This window comes from Arvicanthis niloticus, chromosome 2, assembly GCF_011762505.2.
Source record: "Arvicanthis niloticus isolate mArvNil1 chromosome 2, mArvNil1.pat.X, whole genome shotgun sequence".
NCBI classification, from domain to species: domain Eukaryota; kingdom Metazoa; phylum Chordata; class Mammalia; order Rodentia; family Muridae; genus Arvicanthis; species Arvicanthis niloticus.
The window spans coordinates 61,213,501-61,235,752 of NC_047659.1; the positions used below are offsets into that span (position 1 = coordinate 61,213,501).

The window sequence follows — 22,252 nt, forward strand, 5'->3', positions numbered from 1 at the left end:
TACACACACATATACATATAAATATACATACATATATGTACACATATATGTTTGTGTGTGTATTTGCATGTGTGTATTATGTATACATATATGTATATTTATTTCTGTGTACATATGGGCTTCCCTGAGAGTGGATACAATAGACTTCTGTCTGGGACCCCTGTCATCCTTGATCCTCACTCAGTTGGTAGACTTGTTTTTCACTGTCTTTTTGTCTATCTATGAGATACAATCATGTATTGTCATTCAGGAAAATTTTATATCCTTGTAAAAAGTACAAGAATGAAAACGGGACTGTCCAGGTGTTCAGTGGTCTCTATAAATTGGCTAAGTTTTAGAAGCTATGCTTAGTGCTTCCCATAATTTCAGTTAACTCAGCCATTCTGGATTCCTGACGGAGTTGAAAACTTACAGTCTCATAGCCAATCCTGGCTATTTACCTTAAGAGAAAAGATTTGAGTGGATGGTTTTCAACTGACATTCTTTCTAAACCCAAGAAAAAAAGCCAGGTTCAGAACTAAGTGTTTTAGTTAGAAGAGATGATTGAGGTTCTGGTTAGTCAACAAAATGATGGACTGCATATTAGGATTCTCTCGTACCTCACTGATAGTCGTACCTCACTGATAGAAATAGGCATAATTATGCTCTAATTGTATTTAGAGAGAAAAGTTTTATTTTAACAGCAAGGGTGATTTGTAGGAGCCAAAGGGGAAGGAGTACCGAGAGGAAGAGAAGGAGTAAGGAGAGGAGAAGAAGAAGGAAAAGAGAAGCTAGGTGATGAGAGAGAGAGAGAGAAAGGGGAGGGGGCATGGAGGCAGATGTTCACGTGTCTTCACCAGTCAAAGAGAGTTTATATATCTAAGTTGGGTATTGGGTTACACTTCTGATTGAGCAATACCAAACTTATAAAGCCTTTGATTAACATTTTAAAAATTGTATAAAAGCAAAAAGGAAAAGGGAGCATGGGATAGGGGTTTTCTAGGGAGGGGAAATGGGGAAAGGGAAAGGCATCTGAAATGTAAATAAAATATCCAATAAAAAATAAACAAAAGAAAACAAACATATTATATTATTATATCCACCCACTTCTTTATTTTTTATTTACTTTAATTTTATCCTAATATTTTTCTTCTTTAGTAGAAATTTATGTAGAAATCAACATATCTTCCAAGGAAACACTTATTTACATCCAAGTTTATTTTATTCTCTGATAATCAGAAAAATCTAACCAAAATCATTATAATTAAAGAATGTTTTACTTTTAAAAGAATTTGTTGGACTGGAGAGATGGATCACTGGCTGTTCTTCCAAAGTACTGAGGTTTAGTTTTCAGCATCCACATGACACCTCACAATTGTATGTAACTCAAGTTCCAGGGAATTTGATAAACTCACGGCAAAGCATATAAAAATCATTTGTTACATTTATTCACTCTGTGTGTGTGTGTGTGTACATGTGTGTGCATGTGTGTGTGTGAGTTAGTGTGTGTGTGTGTGTGTGTGTGTGTGTGTGTGTGTGTGTGCATGCACATGCACACTTGAATGCCATGGTACATGGTGGATGCCAGAGGATGGCTTAAGGACAGGGGTTCATTCTCTCCTTCTACCATTGATCTCACTGAGCTATCTTCAGATTGGTCAGCACCAGGCCCTTATCTCTATCAAGAACATCATCAACTATCTGTCTCATAAGGCCACAATATTCTTTTTATTTGATTGTTTTTTATAGGCTTATACTTTTCTAATGTTTACAAATTATTTCTTCTGTTTTTTTTGAGATTGTAATATAATTAGATCTCCTTCTTTTCTGTCTTCCAAACAACTTCTCCCACACAATCCCTCTTCACTTTCTTTCAAATTCATGTTTTACATGGCCACTCGTTACAAGTTCCACTCCTACATATAACACCCAGAAATACACACACACATACACATACACACACACACACACACACACACACACACACACACACTAGAGAGAGAGAGAGAGAGAGAGAGCAGAGAGAGAGAGAAGAGAGAGAGAGAGAGACAGACAGAGAGACAGAGAGAGACAGAGAGACAACACAGAGAGAGAAACACACATACCGTGAGAAAGAGGGAGGAAAGAAAGGGAGAGATGGAGAGAGAGAAACACCACAATAGTATTCTTTTTTTAAAAATAAAATTTGAAATGTGACTTTGAGATCTATGAAAATGATTATCTTGATAACAGTGGTTCCTTGTTTCACTTGATCAATCATGCAGGGAGACTTCATTCATTTCTACTATTAAATAAGGTTTGCTGGCAAAAAAAAAATTGCACTGGGTGAGTTTACTCAGTTCAAGAAAGACAAATGTATCATGTGTTCTCTATCATGTGGGTCCTAACTCAGTCAAGAAGACAATGTATCATGCATTCTCTATCATGTGGGTCCTAGTTATGTATGTTTAACATGGAGGCCTTAAAATTTATAAAATTAGGAAAAGGTCAGCGAGGAGGAATCTCTTAAGGGAAATGGATATAGAGAATGGAGGTGCAATTAAGTTCAAGAAAGATTTTGACAGAACAAAGAAATTAATAGTCATGGATGGAGGGCTGTGCATTTAAAAATCAGTATAGAAACGTAAAGCTAACATTAAATAAACTATGTAAAAAAGAATTAAAGAAAAAGATCCTGCTGGCTAAATAACGCTATTCCTAGAAACTATGAGTTACTAGTGTAAGGAGTGAGATGCATCCATAGAAATGATTGGTTATAGAAGCCCAAAAGGCTTCAAAAAAAAATTAACAGTTCTTATCATTCCTCTTATACTGTACACCAGAAACAGATAATAAAACCCTATTACTAAAGGCAGCATAAGTCAGAGTTACACTGTATTAAAAAATCAAGCTGTAACTACTCTGGATATTTCTTGATAACTACTAGTTTAAACAGTACTAGATGGTCTTTGGAGGCTGATGAGGGAAAAGGCATCAACATTTTTAAACAACTTTTGATTCTACAAACTACAATACCAACCTTGCAAGAAAGATGTACCCATTGATGCAATAGTGGTATGACTGTTGTATACTTAATTAACTGTTCTCTGATTTGACTTAATTGAGGTAGGACTCACTATATACTCTTCAATACTGAATTACTGGTTTCTGAAAGATTCTGGAGAGTGGAAGTCATTATCTTCAGGTGTGTACTATAGTTGGTCCCAACAAAGTTCTGCAATAACTGAGAGCGTTTTCTTTAATCTCAGTACATTCTCAACAGAAAAATAATACATGGATTTCTTACATTGTAAAAGATAGAAAATCCAGATAGAAAACTTACCATCATCTCACAAATTCCCTTCTAAAAGCCTTATATTATTAAAACTCTCTTTTAAAAATAACATCTCAATTAAGTCCCATAGCAGAACACTTGTATTAATAGGTCACATGCTCAAATTAAAATATTCCATCTCATTTTAAACTCATAAACTTCCTACATGAAAACCAAATTTAATCTATTCAAATTGGTTCAAATAATCTTTATTCTCTCCAACATAAATTCAAAAGTTTAGTTAAATTATATAGCAGACGATCCAACAGTATCCTAATTAAGATATATATATATATATATATATATATATATATATATATATAATATATATATATATATTATCAGCTCTTATGCATTGAAGTAGCATGCTATGGCATTCCTGGGCCCAGGCTACTGCATCACACTGATGTCTGGATAGTCCTCAAATCTTAGGAGTTATTCTACTTTTTGGTATCAATTTAGCATTATCACAGTAGATACTCTGTTTAATATATTTAGCTCTATAGCTGTTCATTTGTTCTACTATTAGGCCTACTATAAGGGAGAGTGATGCAGGCATTCCATTCTGTAACAATAGCTATTAATAGTGGATGTGTTCATGTCATGGGAAACTATTGTTATAAAAGAATGAAGGTTCTTTAATAATGCTACCTCATGCTAGGTCTGCAATATTCACTAATGTGAGGCAACAAATTTGCCTGAACATTACTAGTTATGGATGGGAGACAAAGGCAGTGATCATAACTGTGGACCATGAGCTTTAAAGCCCTTAATATAACTAACTGGGATTTCTAGATCTCGATAAGAACCTTTGGTTTGGTGATAGAGTGTGAACATATATATGTCTTGTTGAACATACTAAAATTGTGCAGCAGGTAGGAGTGGGCATATAAGGACAGTGTTTCTCTGTGTTGCTTCTGCTTCCCTGAAACTCATTCTGTTGACCAGGCTGGCTTTAAATACAGAGATTCATGTGCTACTACCTTTACAGTTCTTTGATTAAAGGCATGCACCACCACTGCTAAAATTTGTGGGTTGATGGATTAGAAAACATATTTTTTTATGGGATAATCAAACTAAGTAGCAGTAACTATCTGATTCTTAGTGAATTAGTTCAAGGGCAATTAAACTCTTGTAACAATCCTTGAGCTAATTCTCAAAACATAATTGAAACAGCACAAGAGAGCATTGCTCTAACTTATTCAGAGGCTGAATCTAGGGGACTTTAAAAAGTAGCTACCAGAACAACTAGGTGACACTTCAAACAGTTGGACACTTCAAACATTGCTACCTCCCGTCTCAGTGTACCTTGTTTGCCATCTAAAATTAACGCTGAGATGTCCTTTTGACCTAGTGAGAGTTTTATTGGAACATTTCCTTGCCCTTACTTTTCTTTTACTACCCCTCAAAGCTGCCTACAATCTCACAGGTTTTCTATGCCCCTCATGGTTTTTATAACACCACATAACTCTTTTCCACTCCTGTTGCCGTTAATAGAACCTCAATCTGGAGCTCAGTTTATCATTGCCTTATACCAAGTTTAGGCCTAATTGGAAAACCCTGGTATCAGGTTCTGAGTCTCCTCAGGCCATTAGTGCTGACTCCAATGACTGTGGAAACAACTCACTAAACACTGGCCTTTTCAGGTCCTCCCTGAGTTCAAAGAATGTCCTTGATTATAGACTGACAAAATCGTTTTAACCTCCCCCAATCCCATCCATGGGAACAGTGACAACCATACCATTGGGATTCATCTTATGAAACCTCTAGCCTAACCAATTGGCATCCAATGTTAAAGGTCCCAAATTTATTTACTTGGCAACTAAATAAGGCCTGATTCCTGTAGATAAGTGAACCAAATGTCCCCATATAAGACTATTATGCATACCTCAAGATTTGTAAGTTAAACAATTTGTAAAATCCATTATAAAAGACTTAACTTAAAACTCATATCACAGGGCTGATAGTTAAAAAATCTATATTCAGGTAATCTTAAAGAAACCATGTGATATATCAGCATTTTGGGAAACAAGCAACCTGTGTCTTGCTACCATATTTGTTGCAATCCCTGACAGAGACAGAGGCAGCTACATGACTGTCAGTAAACTTTTCTAGTGTTGGAGAGGCTGGATGCTATGTGACTTCACTGTCACATTGATTAAAGTTGACCACATGGTGCAAGCTAACCAAGGATGGTAACAATAGGTCTTCAGAATATTTTATATTGGAATAAATTTTATGTGGTAATTCTTTTCCTGAGATTAAAGTAATAGATAAAAAATCATTTAAAAATACTTACTAAAATTAGAATTTTAAAGCAGCATTTCATCACATTCAGTAAAGAATTCCAAGTAATCACCAGAACAAAATTAGAGACTATCTCAATTACTAGATTGCCTTAGAGTATCTTTCTTACAATGTATCAAACTTAATCCTGAGACCCCAGATGAGAAACAACTTCTTATGACTTTACTCTTTTGCCTATTTGCTCAAAGTTTCACAGACACTAGAGCCAAACTTAAACACCTAGAGAGGGTATATCTGACTCCATAGTGAGAAGTCTTTGCAATGGCCTTCAAGATATACCATGTTAAGAGATGAAAAAGTTTCTAAACAAAAAATGTCCAGTGTTCCTTAAATACTTTCAGCTGGCTACAGTAACTGTCACTTCCAAAAGCCCCAAGGATCTTTGAGTCCCTGTTTTATATTTGTTCAGGAAGGCCAAGCCTGTGCATGCCAAAGCCCTCATAACAACACCCAACAGTGTCCAAGATGTCATCAAAAGGGAAATTGGATTATTAGCCACACCCATAACCTTCATAGAATCAGATATATTAGACATGATCACATTTCAGCCATCCTCTTAGGTTTGACCACTGGTGACTGAGTGGGTTCAGCCTTTCTGGAACTGACCACTGCCATCTCCAGTAAGGAGCAAGGAGCCACAGGTAGTAATCATGATATTGGGGTGATCCATGTCCTTCCTTTTGTAAACTAAGACCACTACTCAGTTGTTGGGAGCCGCAGTGAGCGTGTCAGCATTTGCCATTACAAGATGGTGCGGACATCCTGTCCTCCCACTAGTAAACAACTGACTGCACAGGTGCAAAAGGCAAAAAGCGCGCCAAAGTCACTGCCCATCCCGGGGCGTAATATGGGGTGATGAGTGAACAGCCAATCAGAAGTAAACACGCCACTCTAGGGTACATATAGCAGTGCCTTTCCCGGGCTTTGGGTCTTTCCGCTTCTGCTTATACAAGAAGTAAAGCCTCGTTGTAGTAACCACCCGAACACTGCCTCACATGTCTTTTTCCGCGGGCGAAGGGGACACGGGGGGCTCGGAATACTCAGTCCTGATAGAGTTTTGGGGACCCACATCTCCTTTTATTCCCCCTATTGTTAAGGTGGGGATATAACCTTACCAACCTCAGGAAACCCCACCAATAGATTCAATTGCAGGAAGGGGGGGGGTATACACCTTACCCAGCCAGTTCTTCCTAATGTTACCAACCTGTCCCTTTCTTTTGGTGGTAAGTGATCTCTTAACCATAGTGGGAGCTATTCTTCTCCTCTTACAAACCACATAACCTGGCAGAACTTTTGCTTTACTGGGATCTCAAGTGAAATTTAAACTGGGTCTTCAAGTGAGTCCTTAAATGCCTCTATAACCAAACATCATCCCTTTCTTGTAATCCATTTATAAAACCCTACCAATTACAGCAACAAAGCTCAATACTAACTCTCTCTTTAAAGTCATAAGGAGACTTAAGACTTATTTATGACCTCTTAAGAGAAGGCCTTTCATGCCAAATGACTTTATTTGCCTTTTTAGCCATCTCATACTCACAGTTAAACAAACAAACAAACAAACAAACAAAACCCAAACAAACAAACAAACAAATCTCACCAAAACAAAACTCAATGTACCTCTTACTTGGTTCGAAATCTTCAAATTATCAACTACAGTGGTTCTTCTCAAACCCCTATATTTTCTCTTCTACCATCCACTCAGAATCTTCTCATTTCTCTGTCCTAGACCTCAAGAGTGCATTTTCTCCCATTCCTCTTAATCAACAGTTATAAAATATCTTTGCCTTTGCTTGTACTGACCTGGACAGCCACCTTGGTACTCAATTTACCTGGATCATCCTATGCCAGATATTCTGGGAGAGCCCATAGTTATTTTCACAGACTTTGGCCTCTAACTTATTCTCTTTGTTTATTTCTTGAGTCTAAGATTATGAAATGGGCCATCTTGGACTAACAGAGACTGATCAAACAACAATAGAGCATGCAGTGGCTGTACCTAGGACCCCTACAGATTTGTAGCAAATGTGAAGCTTAATCTTCGTGTGAGTCCCCTAAAAATTGAAGCAGAGGCTGGCTATGACTTTATTGTTTACCATTGGATCCTTTTCCTTAAGTGTACTTCATAGTTTGGCCAGAGTTAAAGAGGATTCAATTAAGCCTAATAAAACTGGATATTCCAGAGTGGGATTGTATAATACGGGCTTTTTCACTTCTCTGAGAGAAGAGGATGAGTTTAGGGTGAGGTACATTCAACAGTGGCACTGAGTAGAGAAGGGTGTGGGAGAGCAGAGATTATAATGTAAAGTGACTAAACAAATAAATTATAAATTATATAACTATCTTTACCTCTGTAGTATGTTCCTACAAATGAGCCATTCTGACACCTCTACTCCATTAAAATTCCTATCTGGGTAGGAGTGTAGTTTCATACTCTAATGTCAAGCTGTCTATCACTCCAGTTACTTATCTAAAACTGGCTGTTACTCCAACACACAAGGCTAAATAGAAAACAATTGAGCCATTCACAGTTCCCACCAAGGACAAAATTATGTCCTTCCTAGGAATGTCTGCTTTTTTTTTGTTTGTTTGTTTTTGGTTTTTTTTTTTTTTCTTGGTTTTCACTTGTGGTTACAGTATTTTACTTTATTTTTTTATATTTTATTTACATTTCAGATGCCATCCCCTTCCCCATTTCCCCTCCCTAGAAAACCCCTATCCCATGCCCCACTTTTCCTTTTTGCTTTTACACATTTTTTAAATGTTAATCAAAGGCTTTATAAGTTTGGTAATGCTCAATCAGAAATGTAACCCAATACCCAACCTAGATATATCAACTACCTTTGACTGGTGGAGACACATGAACAACTGCCTCCCTGTCTCCCCCCTGTTTCTCTCTCTTTCTCTCTCTCATCACCTAGCTTCTCCTTTCCTTTTCTCCTCCTCTCCTTACTCCTTCTCTTCCTCTCATTACTCCTCCCACCTTAGTTCCTCTTACATATCACCCTTCTTGTTAAAATAAAACTTTTCTCTCAAAATATAATTAGAGCATAATTATGCCAATTTGTGCCAGTGAGGTACAAGATAGTCCTAATATCCAGTCCATCATTTTGTTGACTAACCAGAACCTCTGTCATCTCTCCTTGCTAAAACACTTAGTTTTGAACCTGGCTTTTTTCTTGGCTTTAGAATGAATGTCAGCTGAAAACCATCCACTCAAATCTTTTCTCTCAAAGTAAATAGCCAGGATTGGCTATGAGACTGTAGGTTTTCAACCTCCTCAGAAATCTAGAATGACTGAGTTAACTGAAATTATGGGAAACACTAAACATAGCTTCTAAGACTTAGCCAATTTATAGAGACCTCTGAACACCTGGAAAGCCCCTATACTACTGAACGTTGGAGCATCATACCTTCAGCCTTCTGGCCCAGAATCATCTGACAGACCTTAGTGATGCAGAATTATTAAGGGCTGATTACTCTGTCTAGGCAGATGTCTGCTTTCTTATCCTGGGTTTTCCTTCCTTCTATATTCTTGTTTGTCCTCTATATGAGGTATTTCTTGTCTCTTCCCATAAACCCCTTCTTGCATCAATTGCTAAGTCTTTTCATAAGCTTCAAAGTGCCTTCCAAGTCCAAACCACTAATCAACAGGACAAACTAGCCTTTCATAGGCAAAGAGATTCTGGCACTCTTAATCTTTCTTTCAATCTGACTTAAGCTCTTGATTTGACTCTCCTAAATTATGAATGGATTCTTTGTTTCTGTTTGCTTTGGTCACCCACCATGTTTGATTTTAAATTCTAGAGTCTGTCTTCAGTTACCTCTTCATGCCACCTTCTCTAGTCATTTGTCTTTATTTGGAGCCACATATACTTCCCAGGGTTCAAACTACATGGGCACCTCCCTGCTAGTAACCTCTGTGGCCCCACCAGGTAGGTGACCCTCTAGTTACTAAGATAACCATTCCTCTCCTTCACACATTTTCTTTGCCTCCTCTCTGTAGGAAGTGTGCTAAGTCTAGCAGGTTCCTAATAGGCAGTTCTGGGTCCCTGAGATCTTGTCCCTCCTGAACTCCAGATTCCTTCTTCAATACTTTCCTCTGCCATCCTGGGCCTTACTCTCTTAATACTAACAGCTTGACCTCAGTACAGCTTAATGTCCAAACTAAGCATGCTAAACTTTCAAACTCTTTCATATGTTTCCACCTTTTACTACTATACAAACAAGTAATACAAACATCTTTTATATCTAAACTTGCTCTTCTTATTTATTTCTCCCCATCTACTCCTGTTTGGGGAAATAGTTTCATATGGATATTTAACATCAAAGATAAACACTACTTTAACCAGCAGTTTATCCTAATAAGGTTGGAAAATTGTTTGATATCAGGCTTTTAAATGTCAATTTAATTATGTATACCTCTTATTAATTTCTTATTCACCAGCTTTAAATCCCATACCTGTTTCTCCTATGATGACTGAAAGACTTTTGTCAAAGATAATTATGATGACAAAAGTTGAATAATAATTTCTGTACTTTCATCTTTGGATGTGGGCAATAAAGAATGAAACTATTTCCAAAGCTTCACTGAACTATATCATAAACATAGTCCAGGCAATGGACAGTATATAGAAGAGGGAAGAGGGTTATGCAGGGGAATGGAAGATCTACCATGTATTTAGACAAACGTGCATCATTTTCATTGCTCTTGAGTTTTTATATAACCCTGGCATATATTGATGTCTGGTTTTCTTTTCTTGAGGAATTGAAGAATAATAATTATTTTCCTCATAAAGTAACAACAACAAAAATACCCAAATTCATTACTTAGATTAAGAACAAGAGAAACATCATCTGATCATCTGTATTGATTGAACCATAGGTCATTATTAAATGTCTAGAGACATATAATAAATATTTCACTGGAGACTTTGGGTGCAATTTTTGCAGCAAAGCCAGTGGTGACTGCCATGTGTAATGCTCTAGGTATATTTTCTTGTGTGCTGAAAGGGATCAAGGAATGCAAAAGAAAATGAAGTCAGAGACTGAGACATTATAAAAGTTTTATACATGTGTTCTTCACATATTGATTAGGTGGCATTTCACCAAGCTAGTCAAGTACAAATATGAAGTTGCATAGAATTACAAAACTGAGAACTTAAAATAATGTTTCTAGTAGAGAGAGAAGATAATTTGTTTTTAAAACAATGATCATATGAATATATATCATATATTTACAAATGTTTCCACATACACACACATATACATAGAACTCAAATTAAAAATAAACACCTACTGCTTCAGAATGTGGCTGAATTAGAGATATGGTCTTTAAAATATAGGTAGTTATAATAAAGTCTTTTGATGGGTGTTAATCCAATATACTTACTATTTTTATAATGACAGATTATCAAAAAAGATATATGTAGGAAAAAACTACAAGGAAGATAGTAAGAAAATATAAACATCCGCAATCCACTAAAAAAGCCTAAGAATAATTTATTACTGCACATTTCTTGGTTTTAGATATCTAACATCTAAACATGTAAAAATTAATGTTTTGCATAAACCAGGTCCTGTTTACTGCATTATTATAATAGTCCTACCAAGCTACTATAATCACTTCAGCATATGAGTAACTGATTGTGTCTGAAATATCTATAAGCACAGATATTTAAAAAACAAAGAGATTCCATATCTTCCATTCCCCTTCATTCCATATATTTAGATATGTAAATATCATGCTTTAATGTAATCAGTATTTATTTTAAAAATGAACATATAAGAACTGCATTATTCAAATACTGATACCTTACAATAAAAATGAATGGAATTTCATGTTCTTCAAAATTTAAACACTGAAATGCTGGTAGACATCTCAGTATGTAAAGTGCCTGCTAGGCATGCTAGGAAATGTGAGTTGTGAATCTCTAAAACACACAAAAAGCCACAGATGATCAGATGCATCTGATATCACAGTGCTTCTGTATTGAGATGAGGGTGGAAACATGAGAATTATCTTGTATATTACAGGCCAGCTAATCAGTTATAAGAAAGAACAAATGACAACAATTTTTTCTGTGAAAGAAATAAAGACTGATAAAAATGCAGTATAAAATATATGAAAACATTTTTAAAGACCTTATGATATAAGAAACACAAAACAATATTTAACTTTTTAATACAATGTTTAATATTAAATTTTTTCTAAAAACTCTTTTCATTGCCTCTTGTACATCTTTGTTTCTCAGACTGTAGATGATGGGGTTGAGCATGGGAATCCCAATGGTGTAAAATGTAGATAGTATCATGTCATGCTCCAGGGAATAGTTGGAACTAGGTCTTACATACATGAAGAGGATTGTGCCATAAAAAATGGAAACAGCAGTGAGGTGAGCTCCACATGTAGAGAAGACTTTTTTCCTCCCTTCATCTGAATTCATCCTCAGAATTGACAAAATGATAAAAGCATAGGAAAACAAAATGATCAGGATGGTGACTAGCTCAACGAAACTTATAAAGAAGAAGAGCAATAGCTCATTTACATAAGTTTCAGAGCATGAAATAGCAAGTAGAGGACGTATATCACAGAGTATATGTTTGATTTCATGGACTGACAGAAAGACAAGCTGAAAGTGGCCACTGTGTGGATAATAGCATGCACAATTCCACCAGCATAAGAAGCAATGATAAGTGGTACATAGACTCGAGGAGACATGCTCACTGCATACAGAAGTGGGTCATGAATGGCTACATATCGATCATATGCCATTGCTGCCAAAATAAAGCATTCTGTGGTTCCAAATGTAATAGCAAAGAACATTTGTGTTGCACAACCATAAAATGAAATGGTTTTGGTCTTAGACATAAAACCTACTAACATATTTGGGGTGATATCTGAAGAATAGCTAGCATCTACAAAAGACAATGCACTGAGGAAACAGTACATAGGGTTATGGAGTTGGGGATCTCCAACAACTAAAATAATAAGTCCTATATTTCCTATCAGAGTAAAAAGGTAAATTGCTAAGAATAGGAAAAAGAGAATGATCTGAAGTTCATTGTTGTCTGTGAGTCCTTTGAGAACAAATGAAGTAGCTTCTGTGATGTTCTTCATGTTGGAATCTCATGCAACAATGTTGAACATACTCAGGCTATTGTCCATAGTACTATAATAACAACAGATAGTATACATGTCAATAAATATAGGCTAATTAATACACATCATTAGTGGTCTAGGAGAAAATAGCTGTATCACATATGTACATAGTGTAATTATATATGCCACTGAAATACAATGAAATAGAGGTAATGGTATTTAATATTGTGGAAATGGATATACTACATAAAATTTTCCATTGGTCCAATGTAATCAACATGAAAATTTCAATTCTCCAAAGATTATAATAAAACAATACTGAATTAAATTGAGAACAAAGGTAACTCTCTGAAAAATACAAAATTGTCTTCCAGAAAATAATAAAGCTATCTCACTTCCTAATGTAGCACAAAACCTTAAGATCAAAGCCAGTGTCTAACAGTACAAAACTCATATGTATACCCTTGGATAAAAAGAGACATAGAAATAAGCATTTAGAGATGTAACATTGTAACCTTTTTATCAAGACTTCATAAAAAAATTTGTAAATCTTCTTCAATGGGTGGTAATAGGAAAATATTGATGATGAGTATAAGAATGAAGTCAGACACCAATCTCTAACTATGATCCAAACTAATTCTAAGTATATCAATTATACTTAGGATTGCCTTACTGAAAATGCTTGAGGAAAAAAACAAGAGAAACATCTCTACATACAGGGAAGTACATTCTGAAAAGGACTCATAGCACAGAATATAATCCTTCAAACTGACAATAAAAATTAAAAGAGATTAATTAGTATGTCCAACAAAGAAGATAGTCAGTATAATGAAAACCATCTATGGCCCCTCAAAACTTATTTTGTTTAATATTTATCATACAAGAGATTTTAATATATACTAGAATGAAATTCCAATGAATCAATCCTTCCATACATGTGGGCCAAAGAACTGAATAGATAATTCTCAAAAAAATAAAAAAGAAAGGAAGGAAGGAAGGAAGGAAGAAGAATTATCAAAATAGTTGAAAATACATTCAACATTTTTAACAAAACTGAAAAATAAAAGAGCTTAGGGATTCTTTCTTAACACAATCAAATATCTAGCCATTAGAAAAAAATGACAGTAGATACTGGAAAAAGAGGAATACTTCAATTGTCCAGTTGGTATGAAAACACTTTGACTACATTGGAAAACTGTATGATATTTTATACAACAAATTGAATTTGGACATCAATGTTCTTCTACTTCTCTACATCTGTCTCAAATTCTGCAAGTTCTAATACAGAGATAATTGCAAATCAATGTTTTTTACTAACTTATTCACAAAACTAAGAAGTGGAAGCAGCCTAGATACTCATCATGATGTGAAAATAAAGTTAAAATTGTACTGTGCATAACTAAAAGTGAAATAATGTGGAAGAAATAGATAAAGCTGTGGATGATTTCTTTAGAAAAATGAAGCAGAATTTACAAAAGTGCAATCATTTATTCTCACATGCAGAACATGGATTTAAATTGTGTGTGTGTGTGTGTGTGTGTGTGTGTGTGTTTGTGTGTGTTTGTGTGTGTTTGGTAGGGGTGTTTCTGCCTAGAAAATAATAAAGTAACAAGACAATATCAAGAAAAAATATTGAAAAAATACAAAAATAACCCATCAAGAAACAATTACATAAAATTTTATTTGGAAATCTATAAAGAATATCAATAGTATATTTCTAAGAAAGAATAGGTGTAGAGATTTACAGAGTCTGGATAAATTATAGATTAGCATACATATAAAATTCAAAATGAAGGATATATTTGCAGTGACTTTACAAAAAATTGTAAACTAGATAAGATTGACTAGATAATGTATAAATATCCTTTTAAAAGAAATCAGAGAAAAATTCTCTGAATTCAAATGACCAGGAATCAGAGGAAACTATCAGGCTGTATGTAATACTTTAGATAACTTCAATGAGATATCTATCTTGAGAATTGAATATAAAACATGGAAATTTAAAATGTATGTTCTTTTTAATTCATGAACACAAGCCATTTGTAACATTAGATGTGAGGATTTTTTTTGAAAAATTGTTTCTCTCTAATATACAGATATATATATATATATATATATATATATATATATATATATATTTGAATAAGTATGATATGTGTTGGTTGATGGTCAAGTAGAGTGACTACATGTGGGAGTACATATTCAAAGAAGGTCCTGTAACATACAACATAAAGCAATAAATCAAGACAAATATGGACTGATTTTTTATAGTAGTATATGCTAATTTAGAATGTATCCTATATTAGATTGCAAAAAATAAGAATTTAAATTATATTATATAAAATATGTGACCAAATATTTTATTCTTCAGCTATACAAAATATTTTTGATTGTTAATATATGTTCCAATATGACTTTATCAGGATTAAATCTGAAATTTTTGAATAGTGTATTTTATTGAATTATATTTTCACATTATTTCTAGATTGAGAATCTGTGATTTATTGATTTTCTATTTCCACCATACTCAGATACAGATTACAACAACTCAGTTTGCTACATTAGAGTGAGTTCAATTTGTTCTTAATAATAAAATTGTAAAACTATGCTATTGGGAATAATAATCAGCAATAAGTAGTAAGCAAAATAATATCAGCAATAAATTGAAACAAAAGTCAATTCTATATAATAAGACTAGTGATGCTTTATTCTATTAAAGTACTAGTCCCCTTGACAGGATATGGATTGAATGTACCTTTCTATCTATTATGATTAGTATTGTTAATTCTTGAAATGTTTGTTTTTCTTTGGGAGAATAAAAATACATACTACTAAATTGGAACACTTATAAATATTCAAATGCATAAGTAAATACTTACTTTTATCTTTTCAAGGAAAAGTTTCTTTTTAACATTTTGATGAAATTCGATATAAATCAGGAATTGATAAATACATTTTATTCATCTAAGCAATAATCAGTTATTACAAGTTTTCACACTATATATGATTAACAAAATGGAGGTACAAAAATTTATGGTCCAATTTGTAATCATTGTAAAATGTTCTGCAGTTAAGTAAAATTATCTTACCTATAAAGCCAACAAATTCATGTTTATTCATTTAAGCAATATAGTAAATGTAGAACATTTATATCTACTCAACCAAATTTTGATGAATTCCCAAGAGATCACCCAAGGGGAATATACACCAATTAACAACTGTTTCAGAATAGCATCATAATGAAGTACTTCATCATAAAAGAATTAGTATCTTAGAAAACACATTCCAGATCAGTATTCATGAAATGAATTAAGTTTTCTAGTTTCTAATTTTGTATTCTAACATAGAAACTCTTTTTTAAATTGTTTGATTATTGGTAAGCAAAAAATCAGAGATGGTAAATATTATGACATAGGTATGAAATTTTGTTATAAATGTCACTTTCCTGACTTGATTTTCTCTCTCTGATAATAAAAGAAGTTAAATGTTTCAATTAATTGGTAATTATAATAACGGTATAACAATGTGAAAAGTATCCAGTTTTGAGTATCTGATGAATGGGTTCTGAGCTTTTGAAAATGTCATGCTTTTGCTCAATTAAAATTATAACCTAAACTCTTTGACTTAAGCAATTATAAATATTAGATTTTCAAAGAATTATTACAATAAATATCTACAAAACTACAAAATTTAAAAAGGCAAAAATATAAAACTCAGACTTTGTTAGTCATATAATTCTATTAATTATGACTATCCTCAATTTTCATAAATAAAATCACATATTATGTAATATATCATATTCACAAACAAATGCAATAAACAGACATAACACTGGGACATATAAGAAAACATACATGACCAAACAAATGCATGTGCAGATATGTAATATAGAAATTTGATGTTGATTAATATAATGGCATGAAGAATTTCTCCCTCTTAATTAATATTCTAGATGCTGTTTTAACAAAATTTTATATTGAAATTGAACAGGTAGAGAATATAAGGTTCTCATTTTATAGATGAGTAGTTAGAAATCTAATACAGCTTGTTATGCTAGGTATTTCTGTTTGCAATCTAAGCAATTGTAATGCTAAGTCATTAAGACTTCATTCTTGAGGATAGTCTAGGCTATATTGGAACACCAAGCTCAAAATCTTGTACAATCTTGAGATAGTGTAATTATTAACTCTTCAGGTAAATATCATGACTCAAAATCAAATCTCAATAAACCTGAAGTACAAAGCACCATAAATGACATAAAGAAAAAATATGAGAAAATTAAAATATGTAATACTGTCACAGGTTTGAACATTTTATTGATAGACTGAATAGAATGTCTCTACAAAGAGATCAGTCTTGAGCCAATGCTTAACAACAGGTCAGTACATAAAACTGAGAATAATAAATAAGAATCTTTATTTAAGGATGAGTACACAGCAAAGATAACACATGAGCAAAGAATGTTATACATATAAAGAACTAACTATTCTACTAGTTAAAATGAAAAACAGGAATTAAAAATTAGTATAAAATTTAATGGAACTGAGTCAGATCTGGTAAAATGGTATTCTTTATTAATAAACTCCCTATATTGTTTTAAAACAGTGATAAAAAGAAAAAACTGGAAAAAAAATCATAAAATGATAACAAACCCAATAAGAAAATACAGCTAAATGATTATGTACCATGACCAAACTCAAATCATCCTAGGATGATTCAGTATAAGTTAATCAATAATCATACTGAATAAAGCATAGCAAAAAAAATAACAAGACAAAAATCACATGTGAATCTCGATGGATGCCAACAAACAATTGATAAATGAAGCATTTATTCATTTAATAAAACACAAATGTGATATAGAAATAATGTTTGTCATTCTAAGGATGTCTGTTTTCTTAGTAACAGTTAACCCAGTGCAAGAACTGTTGAAAGCTTTGTATCATTTGAGATAATTCATGCCCACCTTCACCATTTTATTCCAAATAATACTAGAAGCTGTATACAGTAGTCATGAAACAAAATGCAAGAAAGCAAACCAAATGAGACAAGAAAATATTAACATTTTTCACAGTTGGCAGAATCTTGCAGATTTTAAGACATAAAATCTCAATCCAATAAAAGGATTTCAGCAAAGTTACAAAATACAAAAAATTCAACACAAATCAATAACTTAGCTGTATTATCAGTGCCAAATCATCAAATAGAGATCAAGAAAAAATTCCTGTTCATGACTGCTCCAAAATGATAAGGAATTTATTCACATAAAGTAAGTATTTGATATTATGATAGATGCATTTTACATTGAACATGAAACAGAAGATATTATTTTGGTGCACTTTAAATCTTCCATTGATATTGCTTGTTTTATGACATTTATAGATAGAGAGATTTTCAAGAGCATCTTAGAATGTCATGGGATAATATTTAATGTATAAATTAATGTGCATAAAAATTTTGTCCTAAACATCTCCAAATTAGATCTTTAGAAAGAATTATAGGAATCCAATGAGTTATCATCTAAAATCAAACATTCAAAGAAATGTCTTGAATATTATGAGCCATAATAAAAATAGTCTAAGAAATAACATAGTTTAAGAATATCTGTTGTGCCCTCCTAAATGGTTGTATTATATCCTTTTCTCCTGTCTTGAATTAATTTTTCTTACATCTTTGAGATTTGGTGCCTCTTGGTGTATGGAAGGGTCTCTCTGTCTACATTTTCAATCCCTTAATGAACTATTGGATCATGCTTACATAAGCTCATTTGTTCTTTTTCCTAGAAATGGGTTTTCTATATAGATTTTTCACTTAGCTTTCAGTTAGCTTTGTTGTTTATTTTTTTGCTGCTATTCAAGATTTATTGGATGTTTTAATGGCAGTCCTTTATCAGACATGTGTCTTCTACATAATATCTGATATTCTATGTTTTTTATTTCTTTAGACATCTACATTTTCCTACAGTATTTTAAAGAAAGTTTTATAATTCTGTAGATTACTGCATGGTAGTCCCAAGATTTGAAATGGCCTCATAGAAATAAAATAATTGTCAATTAAGTGTACAAAAATCACTAATAATATAAAATTTAAATGTATATATTGCCCCAAATTTCTTTTTGAAATGTCAACATGTTCATGAATTTGTATCTTAATGATTCAAGTGAGTATGGGAATGCCTCCATTAAATTTTAATATGCTCTATCTCTTTTTTACCAATTATTTTTTATTAATCTTTCCATTCTTTGATGTCTCAAATAATATACCGCTTCCCAGTTACCCTTCCACAGGCCACTTAACCCACAACCTCTGTCTCCTCCCTCCCCTTTGCCTCTTTGAGGGTACTCCCTTACTCACCCAGCCTCTCCTGCCTTACCCCTCCAGCATCCCCCTATCTTGGGTCATCAAACCTCCACAGGACCAAGGACTTTTTCTCCCATTAATATCAGATAAGGTCATTCTCTGCTGCCTATGTCTCTGGAGCCATCAATCCCTCCAGGCACACTCCTTGATTGGTGGTTTAGTCCCTGTGAGCACTGGGTGGTCTGACCAGATGATGTTGTTCTTCCTATGGGATTGCAATCCCCCTCAGCTCTTCTAGTTCTTCCTCCAGCACTCCCACCAGAGTCCCTGATCGCAGTATGATGGTTGGCTCCAAACATCCACATCTGTATTTGTCAGTTGCTGTCTGAACCTCCCAAGGAGCAGTCATTCCAGGTTCCTGTCAGCAAGTGCATCTTGGCAAGGGCAATAGTATCAGGTTTGGTGTTTGCGGACAGGATGGATCCCAGGTGGGGCAGTTTTGGTTGTTGTATCTCTTAAAGCACTTGGAATGATTTGTCAGTAGTCATTATTGCATGCAAGTGAAATTTGACTCTAATTTATAAATGCCTGTTTTTAAACAAGAATATGTGTACAAAATATTAGAGTAGTGAAACATTTTAAATTTCCAAGAGAAACTAACTTTGTTTCAAAGAATTTAATAAATAGCTTAATTGTTTTTTGGAGTTGTTACTTTTTTTCTGATTCATTGTATTTAGAATTTTATATACATATATATATATCCTTTTCCTCATGAAATATCACTTTGTACTATCCATCTCTGATTCATATTTTTATACTACAATGCATTGTTCACATGATTCCTTTGATTACTTTGGAATAATTAAATTGCTTGGGTATATACTGTTCCTGAAATAATCAATGTTCTCTCTCTAGAGCATTGTCTGTACTTTTCTTAAAGACAAAAAGCCTGGTTTGAAAAGAAGATTTAATGATATTCATAGATTTTCTTGACTGACAGAGAATTCTATCTATTTCTTGCATAGTGTAGAGAGCCGTTCCCAGAAGATGGTGCCTGGCAGGCAGCCAGGCAAAAGTTTGTACTTGTAAAAACAAGCCTTATTAGGAATATATGAACAATTTGCAGCTTTCTCTAGTAGAGTACCCATAGTATTATGCCACATGGCAGAGAATTGTTGGCTGGCCTTAAGGGGATATAAGCTGGACGCGGAAAGGGAGAGTGTGCTATTTTTGTATCATAAGCTTGAATAAACTGCTTGAGGAAGAAACTCGGAATTGTGTTTACTTTCTGCTGATCAGAAAGGAGTAACGATGACAGCATAGTATTTAGAACTTTTAGTTTTGGGTTGTAAAATGAATACTATACCTCAATAAGTAACTGTAAGATGGAAATTTATCTACTCAAAATGAGTTTACAGATGTAGCAAGCAGATCTAATGGTAATTAGAACAAAAGAGTATGGTGTAGAGAATAGCTTTCACAAACAATATTTAGTTTTTTTGTTACTTTGGTTCTGTAGTAAAATTTGAGATCAGACTGATAATTTCTTTCACATTAAATTTCGTTCTCAGAATTGCTTTGAGATTCTTTCTCAACACAATCAAATATCTAGCCATTAGAATAAAATGACATATGTCATGGCCAGTTATTAATATTTTTTTTTACTATTTTTACTATTAACCTGCTGGTTTGCTGAAAGTGATGGTCAATTCTCAAAATTTTCTGATGAAATGTTTTATGTAAAGTAGCATGTCAACCAAAAACACAATTTTAAAATTATTTTTCCTATTCATAATATTTCTTAATACTACTTTTTATCACTCTAATTAAGACTTTAATTAACAGTATATTAACAGAGATCAGATAAAGGAAATACAAGGTTTATTCCTCATGATGGGATGACATTGGCTATAATGCTGGCTATATCCTTTGTTATGTTGAAGTGTATTTTCTGCATTTTTCTTCTAAGACTTATATAAGAAAAAAAACATTGGGTTTATCCAAAACTCTTTTGGCATATATTGAGAACATTACATAATTTCTATTATATGTTATTAATTTGTATACTTTAAACCATCTCTTTACTTCTGGTATAATGCTAAGTTATTCACGTGAAATAACCCTTTAAGATGATATTTTTATTATTTGTTTGAGGGTTTCATAAATGCATACAACTTTATGCCACCCATATTTACTCCTCAGCCTTTCCTAAAACTTGGTTATTACTTTTACCCCAATGTCTCTCATCCTTGTGTACAATTTTGGGTGACCATGTATGTATTCATTGGTATGAGGTTACCAACTAAAGTCTGTGTCCCTAGGAAGAGCTACTCCCTTAAAGAAAATTGATTTTCTCTTAATCAAAAGCCATCAACTGTAGAGGAATTTCCCTTAATTATCTGATTGGCTAAGACAGATGACAAATAGCCTATTGTTGTGCAAAAATGAGGAGGTGGGTTTTTTTTTTGGGTGGGGGCAAGTCAGGAAGAGGATGGAAGGAGAAGTTTGGAAGAGATAGCAAATGGAGGAGGACAGAGGGAAAGTTGTTGGAAGAAAGATGGAGGAAAATCATATGGCTATGGGGAACTGCAAGTGGAAGGGTTTTCATAGTTGGGGAAGAAAGTGTTTTAGAGGCAAATCTGCCCAATATCGGTATGCAGTTTATATACAACTGAATTATATTTTCTTTGCATGGGCTTACTGGGGTTGAAGATTCACTGCAACAAATTTGCATTTTCTTTGAATGGGTTTATTGAGATTAGAGACATACCAAAATAAAATGGCTCCCAACATGGAGGTGGGGCAGGAACCCACAACCCTGGGATTAGGAGTCCTATGCAACAAAATGGCATCCCAACATATCAATTAGAATTCACCTAACCTGAGATAAAGATCACTGTCCCTCCCCTCACTCCAATACAAGGCTGAGGAAGTGATCTAGGCTGAGGCAGTGTGTAGCTTGAAAGCTGACTCGGTTGAGGAGCCTACAGAAAACTGCAGAGAGGCTCCCTCCCCAAGCCCCAGACAGACAGCTTTGGCCAGGGCCAGGAGCAGCACCCCAGTGTGGAGCTGAACTTGGGCAGACACAGTGAAGTGATCAGAACAAGAGAGCCTTTCTGTGTTTGTGTCCCCATATCCCCAGCATCTACACAGGACATGAACAACCAGACTCTAAATTGAACAGCAGAGGGAGACAAAGGTACAAAGGCTCCCAATCAGGTAATAAGCATCATACATTGATACTTAAAAAT

At 34.0% G+C, this 22,252-nt stretch overlaps 1 pseudogene; it reads right to left on the minus strand.

The window, feature by feature from the left end:
• Positions 1-10,648: 10,648 nt before the first annotated feature.
• Positions 10,649-15,681, minus strand: LOC117704312 (olfactory receptor 5T18-like; annotated as a pseudogene).
• Between the last annotated feature and the right edge of the window lie 6,571 nt (positions 15,682-22,252).